This window comes from Protopterus annectens, chromosome 5.part1, assembly GCF_019279795.1.
Source record: "Protopterus annectens isolate FY-2018-M chromosome 5.part1, PAN1.0, whole genome shotgun sequence".
Taxonomy (NCBI): domain Eukaryota; kingdom Metazoa; phylum Chordata; order Ceratodontiformes; family Protopteridae; genus Protopterus; species Protopterus annectens.
The window spans coordinates 363,057,631-363,067,696 of record NC_056736.1 but is presented as its reverse complement, the minus strand read 5'-3'; positions in this window follow the sequence as shown (position 1 = coordinate 363,067,696).

Below are 10,066 nucleotides of genomic sequence, written 5' to 3'. Positions count from 1 at the left end.
GTCCACCTAGCTGCCATCTACAGCAGTGTAGATGGCACTTATAATAGTTGTCCTACATTTCTACTACCACAATGTGAATTGTTATTGTTAACACTCTGATATATTACACAGTTACACAAACTTGTGTTCTCTGCATTACAGAACTGTTATATATTGTTGTTCATATTTCATTTAGAATATTTTTGTGGGGGAGGGGCTGTCCTAACTTGTGTGTAGTCTTAGGGAGGATTACCTTTTAAATTGTGTGCATGATGGGTGCATACAGTCATACATATCTGAGTCCACAACCATATTGTCTGTGTATTATATATTTATGTGTCTGTTTTCTGTTTCATCTCATACTGGGATATGGCATCCAAGAAGAAATCTCTACCCCACAAGCCAACATACACTTACATTACCATGGGAACTTTTCTCTTAGGGAGACTGAGAAAGGATATGGCAGCAGGTGGTCAAAGACATCAATGTTGGAGAGCATGGAGAAGTTACTCCCAGATACAATTCCAGGCAAGTGATACAATAACCCCTGCCCACTATAGGACTGCTGCAGTTGCCCAGGAACAAGTGGCTACATGATGTGGTCTTGCTACTGAACCACCACTAACTGGAACAGAGAAGTGTTTACTCACTGTCAGAGATCCAGATAGCTTGGCAGAGGGTTCACATAGAATACTTGATGTTGGTGCTGATGTGGATGATAGCCCCAGAGTGTCTCAAGCAGAGCTTTCAGGTATGCCAAATGCAAGTGTCATTGTTATATTTTTATGTGCATATATCATAGATGTCTGACATATATATATATATATATATATATATATATATATATATATATATATATAAAGATAGAGACAGAAAGAAGTGTAAGTCACACAACACAGTAACAGAGACATAGAGGATGGTGTTTGTGGGGGTGGGATTCCAGTTGTTCATTACAATTTCATATGAGAATGTTGTTAATCTGCACGTATAAAGGGGATTGTTCCTTTGTCTTGTTTCATTTGTACTGTGGGTCTATGTTAAATGTTCGAACATCCAAAATGTCGAACATTACATGGTCGAGACCAAATGTTCGACATTTGGATGTTCAAAAGTAAAAAAAAAAAAAAAAAAAGAAAACACAGAAAAAAAACACTTTAACAGTGTAGGAAGGGGGGCTGTACCCCCCTGTACCCCCACATCTCCCCTACTTTAATATACCAACGCTGAGACCACACTTCAGTGCAGAAAAAAGAAATTCTCCCTATCTGCACCATATGGTGCCGTTGAAAGTCTATCTTCGAGCACTCAAAATTTCGAACGTTTAGTCTCGACCATGTAATGTTTGAAATTTTGAGCATTCAAAGATTTGACAGGTACCCTGTACTGTGATATGTATCAACCTTCTTTCCTTTCCCTTTCTCGCATTCAGAGACATCTGGATTGCAGGCTGCCCATCCACCTGCACATGGTAAGCACACATTTAGTTATTGTTATTACTGTATATAAGGTAGATTCAGGTCTAACTGAGAAAATTTGTGTTGCTTTATATTCTATTAGAGTTTAACATACTTTTTGCATACAAAAAATATGTGATCAGCTTTATTCTCTGTTTGCTATGGTTATTGCTAGTTATCATAGGTGATTCTGAGAGTGGAACTCTTATCACCTGATGTCAGAGTATTGGTAGCCTTTTATTATGATGGCGGCAATGAAGAGGCACAGTCTGGGGATGCAGAGGGTCATTCTGGTACTGAGGTTGTGTCTCCCACATCCCGCCCTGCCCATATTTTGGTCACAGTCAGTATGCCAACACATGCTCACTATACAGAGACCTCTGATGTAGAATAGGTTGAGGGTGATACAGTTGATCAGGGTAGTGTATTTACTCCAGTTGCATAGCTGTCCCCCCCCATTACCATTGTGAGGGCAAGGTGCCACACAGGAGGGTTATTAGAGGTGCTTGAAGGATCCCTGCTGTCCACCTTCCTCCTGATACTGGTACATCATTAGGTGTCACCAGACATATTTGTAAGGCCATAATAGGGGCACATACACATTCCACCAGAGCCTCAGAAGAGATAGTGCTAGTACTAAACATCATGCATTCTGACATGCATGGCCATGTGGATGACTATTTGGACAGGATAAATGACACACTAGATTGGGCAGTGTCTGTGATGGAACTTCTGCTGGAGGAGAGTCGGCATCCATGTGGCTAGGCAGCCACTACATCTTCTGGTGTTAGCAGATGTGGCTGTGCAAGATCCCAGGTATATGTAAAAGATTCCATGACACTTATCAAAATGAGTATTGGTTGCTTTATTTATATATACATCTTAATACAACACACTCCTTCCATTCTATTTACATTTCTGCAATGTCTACATTTACAGTATTTACAACGTGTACAATATTTTCAGTATTTGTCATTCTCAATTTCACAAACTTTAGCACATTTTCATTATATGCACCATCTGTTTCTAAGCAGCTATCTTTATATTTAAACCAACAGATCTTCATCATTCCAGTTTTTATTACACAATAATTTTATCACATCTTGTTTTTCACTGTACCCATACTATTACCATCAACATCCTAGCCCAACTGCAAACCTCACATTTTTTCATATTTTCCTTACAATATTATTTCTATGTTTATATTTCAAAAACCTTCCCACTTGTACTCATTTTGAATTGATTTTCCAAATCGTCATTCTTTTTACAATTCAAAAAAAAAAAACAATGCTTTGTTACTTTGTCATCATGACAGCCTTTACTTCTTCCCTCCTCCACTGCTTTATATTTCATACTACCTTTTACAAGCAACCTAATAATAAACAACAAAAAATCTCCTACCTCACAAAATTTTTCATGTCTTTCCCTATTATTTGTATTGCTTTTTTAATCTCATCCTTGTGATTTTTCCATGGATATATTAAATATTATTTCTCTGTTATCATGTTACAGCATTCCTTTCTATCTTTTTTAACATCATCAATCTTAATTTTCCATAACTTAATTTTATAATCATATTCTGTTTTTCACCTTCTCCTCCTTTTTACTTATTTTATTTCCCCTTTATATTTTTTATCTCTCCATTTTCACATACAGTATTTTCCCTGTCAAGCTGCCTTCATTATTTTTCATATTTTAATACTCAAAAAGGTTTATAGATGCCAAATATACAACTGGATATTTTAAATTCAAACCTCCATCTTCCTTATTATATACAATTCCCCATCTCACTGAATTGAGTCTTGATCCTCAAATAAAGCTTAAAAAATCCCTAACAATTATTTTCCATTCTTCCAGGAAACATACATATGCTCCAAATATTCCAACTTTACCAATATACATTTTTAACATATATGCCTTCTTTCTAAAGGATAAATAGAACATTTCTCACCAACTAACTTCTTTGTTTCTTTCAGAATTTTTCTCTGTTATTCTATTATTTGTCTGCTTTCACTAAACCTGATTTATAATATGTTTATTTCTAGTAAAATATATTCCATTTATATTTTTTATTTCACCAAACACTTTACCTTTTTATATGTTTAACTTTAATCCAACTTCACTTAACCCTTTCCATCCTTATTTTTTATTTCACCAAACACTTTACCTTTTTATATGTTTAACTTTAATCCAACTTCACTCAACCCTTTCCATCCTTGTGACAGTTCCCCTCATCCATACTATATTTTGCTTACAATAACTAAATCATCTGCATATGAAAGATATACAGGTATTATTACAGCTTTTCCATTTCCCATCTTACTTTTCTCATTTCACAAGTATATGTTTGTATTATTACATTTATTACTAGCACAAATAAATACATACTTATAGATCCCCCACTTCACCCATTTTCAATTTTTATTTATTTTCTAACCATTTACCATAACATTCACTCAAGACATCTCATAACACATTCTTTAATACTTTTATTACTTTTTCAAACCTAAAGTATCCCACATTGCCCCATGACTTACTGAATTAAATCATTTTATGTCACATGCAACCAACCTTACATCTTCTTTCTCCCTTAAAATAGCATCTATTACTTCATTTATTATTACTAACATTTCCTTCACTTGTTTTTCTTTTATTCCATATACTCCTTCCATTATAACTTCTTCCAAAATGACCCTGATATTTTTTATATTATTTGCGTAATGATTTTGTAATCAGTATTCCTCAATGTTTTTGTCTCTGTCTCTTAATAATTTTTTGTCTTCTTTCTTCTATATAAAGTTAATCACCCCAGCACATATATTTTCATCTTCTATTTCTTTCTCTAACCGTTTATTCAGTATTTCCACAAATACTTATTTTTCCCTTACATTCATTCCCTTATACCATCCATAACTTAAGCCATCCATGCCTGGTGCTGGTTCTTCCTTTCCATCTATTATAATGTATTTCAATGTTTTCATTTCAATTCTTTCTTCTAACATAGATTTTGTTTTATCCAACGTTTTCTTTACTTTTCACCCTCCCATTTCAACATCATTCTTCATATACACTGTTTCTACAAATGTTTCTAGTATCTTCATAATTATTTTCTTCTTTATATTTTAATACCCCAATCTCATTTACCATTCCATACATCTTTCTTTCCCTTCTTTTTATATTTTTATATTTCCCAAAAAAAGGTGAAATTTCTGCCTTCGTTATTTTTAAAAATATTTCAGTCAGTAGAACATACTCTTATTTTTTCTTTATTTTTCTCATTCAATTTTCTATTTCTTTTACTCTATTACTTCATTCTTTCATTTTTTTATCAAAATCTTTCAGCATTTCTTCATATTCCACTTTATATATATTTTGCCCTTCTCTCTACTTCCAAAAATATATATTTATATTTCTCATTAAACAGTACCCATCATTGTGTCCAGCTTTCATAAAATATTCTCATTGGTCTGTGTTTCTTTCATAGTCTACTGCTTCCCCTTCACTTTATTCTTTTTACCTGCATGTTTTTTAACAATGTTATTACTTTTTTATTTTATTATTTCTTTATTATCACCTTACATAGACCATTTGCCCTATGAATCAAAAATCTACTTCTACCCCACCTGCCACTTCCTTCATGTCACCAGACTATGTAAAATAATTGAGCTTTGTTTTAAAATACTCATTTTGTACATCCTATCTCTACTTTTCCCTTTTCAAAAGTTTTCACATTATATAGCTTATTTTATCACCTTTACATCTTGTGTTATTTTTCTTTTTCTACCTTAAAGTTGAAATCCTCAGTCAGTACTATTGACATGTTTGCTATCATTAATTTTTCAAGCATTTTATTTCTTTTTGACATGGTTATACATACATATATTACTATTAGCCTCACACAATTTCCATTTCCACAAATCATCACTTTTCTTGGTATCATATTTGTTATATCTAATATTTTTACTTCATCTTCACTTTATAACACCCTAGACCTGTACACATTTCATATCCTATTGACCATATGACATTTTTATCCATATAGCTTCATTTTTTCTCTTTTTTTTCTGTTTAACACATCTTGTATCCAACAAACATAATGCATTCATTTTATTGTTTTTCACCATTCAACAACCATTAAACTTCTCATTTCATTTCTTATACTGTTCACATTTAGTCCCCAAATACCTTAATCATCACTTTCCTTTTTTTGCATCTTTTTTCATCCTGGCCTTATTTATTTATTTTGTTTATTTCTCTCCCTCCAGCAGATTTAACTACTTTGTGCTCTTGTTCTTCCTCGATTTCTGAGTCAATAACTTCCTCTTCTTCACTTGCTAACCCATCATACTTATGATTTGTTTGTATCTGCATCTCTTCTACCATTAGTTCTTCACCTTGAGTTACATTGCATTCACTTTCTTCCTCACTTACATCAGCCATTTCACTTTATTCCTGAATACTGATTTCTATGTATTGTCTTTCCATTTTATTAATTTCTTTTTCATGTACTCATTCTTTTTACAGCACAGGGCAATCAAACCAAAAATGGACCAACTCATTACATTTCATGCAAATTGTATAAGGCTTCTAGCAGTATGGCTTTACTCCCCTCATTACCCACAACTTTATTATCTGTACAGTCCTGAATCAAATGTGTTTCATCCCCACAATAAAAACAAGCCTTAAGTTGGCCTCAGTACCTCTTTTTTCTATTTACTATTATATTATTTTAAATATGATGTAATTTTTGCAACATGCATATCCAGTGTTACCCAGACTTCCCTTCCCATTTATGCTATATAGATGTCCTTTATATCATGTGTTTTATCATACATTATAAGAACAAAAGTTTTAAATTCAAATTCCTTCAGATCTGAAGTTCAAAATTGCACAGTTAGTTTTCTTTTCAACTGCAAGACAAAATTCTGAAAAATAAAGTCTTTCCGTGGAAGTGTATTATTTATTTTTTCTCTTCATCCATAAATTTTATGGACATGGAATGTATCAAAGATCTTACGTCTAATTCTAATGGAATATGATATTGTCCATAATGTCATGTCTGCCAATAGTAGCACTGGTTTTGCTTCTTGTTCTTACCACTGGTCTTTTTTTCTAAAATTACTGCCCTTTCATGTTGACAAATGTTTCAAATGTTGTATACTGCTTCTTGTTAATAGCTTTACAGCAGTTGCATATGTTTTTTTTTTTTCTTTACTTCATTTCTGTCAACCACAATTCCCACTTGCAAAGGCAGATTCATAAAACTGATTAATCCATAAGCTAAACATGCCTCTATACTTCAGCCTCTGCAATCTGCTTCTCTGCCACAGTAATCAGCTTCATTATCAGGTTGCTCCTGTAGAAGTCCAGCTTAACTCCTCACCTTCATTTGGTTCTCATTCATTAATTAAGTTCTCCAGTATTGTTGTACCTTAACCTTTACTCTCCCAATCCACAATTAGGATTTCTTCCTGACTTGATGTGATTCTGTCTGTCTCTCTCTCTCTCTCTCTCCCTCTCTCTTAAATTTCTCCAGCAGCAACGATTACTGCATCCTCCATCTTGGAATTCTCCAAGCACTAGTGACTGCTCTCTGATACCACCTAGTGCTGGAAAAGAGTAGGAGAGGTTTCCCAATACTCTGGTAAAATTTTCCTTAGTCAGTAGGAATATCACTTCAGGTCTCCCCTGAAAAGAGGCCATTGGCTTAGTGGGACTAATCCAGTCAACAAAGTGTAAATAAAATAAAATAAAATAAAATATATGTAATGCTAATGCATGCCTGTAGTGCATATTGTATACTATTTTGACTGTCTATAATATATTTCATTATTTATGTTTCTCTGCTATTTATTGTACCACATCACAGGAATGGTTTGGAAGTCAGTGAGTTTGTAAAATAGGGCCTTTAACGCATTTATAGTAGTAGCTAACTGGATCTCTGATATGAAATATGATTAATTCAATACAATTTGTTTAGCAGTGTAGATATGGTATGTTTTTAAACATCAGCTCTCTGACTCACAGATGATGAGTACAAACAGGGAGGATGGTCCACATGATACCTCAGTTTGAAAGAAAGGTTTCATAAAAGCATCTCATTTAACAACTCTTTCTAGCAAAATGTTAAAAAGTGATATAAGTTTTTCCTGAGTGCTGGACTGCTATTTAAATTCTGAGACAGTCACGGAGAGCAGATATATGGACCCTTTATTCTGAGCTTCAACTCAAGGTTTATAGAGGTAATGTACATTTCATAGTTCTTTACATGAGGTTTATTTATTTTCATTTATATTTAAAAAATGTGTTATGGTCCCAGTCATACTCATTATAGGACCACTAAGCAGTGACAGCTTATGGCAGGCAACAATATTTTAGGATGCTTTCTGAATCAGGAACCTCTTACACAGAGTAATGCTTAGCACAACAACTTTTTTGTAGTCAATCATTTTCTGTATCTGTACCATGAGTTTTCTTACAGCTATGGTAGAATCATTCTTATTAGAATAAAAATGTATTATTTCTAATAAAGTGCATTTGTCTTTGTATCAAGCATGATAACAACTTTAACTGCCTTTTATGGACCTACAGTAACAGTACAATAAGTCAGACAAAATAGCTGTCAGTAAAAAAAGCCTTTTTATCCACTGATTTTGTTTGCTTATCTATTTATCCTTTGATGACCATGTTAGTCCTACTAGGCTAGTTGCATCTTTTCAGGGCAGATCCAAGGTGGTATTTATACTACTTGGGTAAATTTGGCCATGGCATCAAGGAATGTCTCCTACTCTTGTTAGTCGGGGGAACGATTTGTGTGTTACACATCCTGACTTCCTGTTTCCTGTCCAGGCATGGAGGCAGCCAGGAGGAACAGGAAGAAAATATGTCTGATTCAACTTTGGCTGAAAATGAAGTCAAGGTTGATAAAAATATAGCTGAAATTGTAGAGTCACTACCAGAAGTTTTTTCTGATGCTGTGGGTGCAGAAAAAACAGTGATATTGGAAGAAAAGAAAATTGTAGCTGTAACAGAGATGGATTCAGAGGAAAACCTTCAGAGGAGATTATTTGAAGGAGAGACAGTTACCTCCGAGAAATGCATAATTACAACCTTCCAATCGGGAGGGTTGCAGGATGATTATTTGGAAGAAATGGTAAACCAAAGTGAACCAGAAAGTGGAGCAGCAATTTCATGGAGTGACACCATGGAGAAAAAAAAATAAAAGGAAAGGAGACGAAGAGACTGTGCCAGAAAAAGTTCAAGAGACAAAAACTTATGCACAAACTGTAGGAGGAGGAGCAAAGAAGAAATAAGAAATAAAAGAAACAAAAAAGAAGTATACAGTATGTGTGAGCTGTAAAAAAAAAGAAAGTTTGGACAGGTATAAGGTTTGGGACTCTTGTCATAGCACCTCTGGGTGTCAAAGTAAAATTGAGACTTGGCAGGCCATGGAAAGTCTTTGAGGTGCATATGAAGAAAAGAAAAATATTTATCCATGGTCAGGATATGTTATGCAAGCTTTTTACAGACAAACAAAAAGAAAGAATAATGATCCAGTCATCATCTTCTTTTGGCTGTTCCCGTTAGGGGTCGCCACAGTGGATCTTCTGTTTCCATTTCTTCCTGTCCTCTGCATCACCACATCCATAAACCTTATCTTAGGCCTTCCTCTTTTCCTCTTACCTGGCAGCTCCATCCTTAGCATCCTTTTTCCAATATACCCAGCATCCCTCCTCAGCACATGTCCAAACCAATGCAATCTCGCCTCTCTTGCTTTGTCTCCAAACTGTCCAACCTGAGCTGACCCTCTAATATACTGATTCCTAATCCTGTCCATCCTAGTCACACCGAGTGCAAATCTTAACATCTTTAACTCTGCCACATCCAGCTCTGACTCCTGCCTTTTCATCAATGCCACTGTCTCCAACCCATATAACATAGCTGGTCTCACTACCCTCTTGTAGACCTTCCCTTTCACTCTTACTGGTACCCGTCTGCCACAAATCACTCCTGACACTCTTCTCCACCCATTCCATCCTGCCTGTACTCTCTTCTTCACCTCTCTTCCACACTCACCATTACTCTGAACTGTTGATCCCAAGTACTTAAACTCATCCACCTACTCTACTCCCTGCATCCTCACCATTCCTCTACCCTCCCTCATATTTACACACATATATTCTGTTTTAGCCCTACTGACCCTCATTCCTCTCCTCTCTAAAGCATATCTCCACCTCTCCAGGGTCTCCTCAACCTGGTCCCTACTCTCACTACATATCCCAATGTCATCTGCAAACATCATAGTCCACGGGGCCTGCTGTCTGATCTCATCTGTCAACCTGTCCATCACTACTGCAAATAAGAAGGGGCTCAGAGCTGATCCCTGATGTAATCCCACCTCCACCTTAAACATATCTGTCACTCCCACCGCAGTCCTCACCAATGTCACACTACCCTCGTACATATCCAGTACCACTCTTACATATTTCTCTGCCACTCTCGACTTCCTCATACAATACCACAACTCCTCTCTAGGCACCCTGTCATATGCTTTCTCTAAGTCCACAAAGACACAATGCAACTCCTTCTGACCTTCTCTGTATTTCTCCAACAATACTCTCAGAGCAAATGAT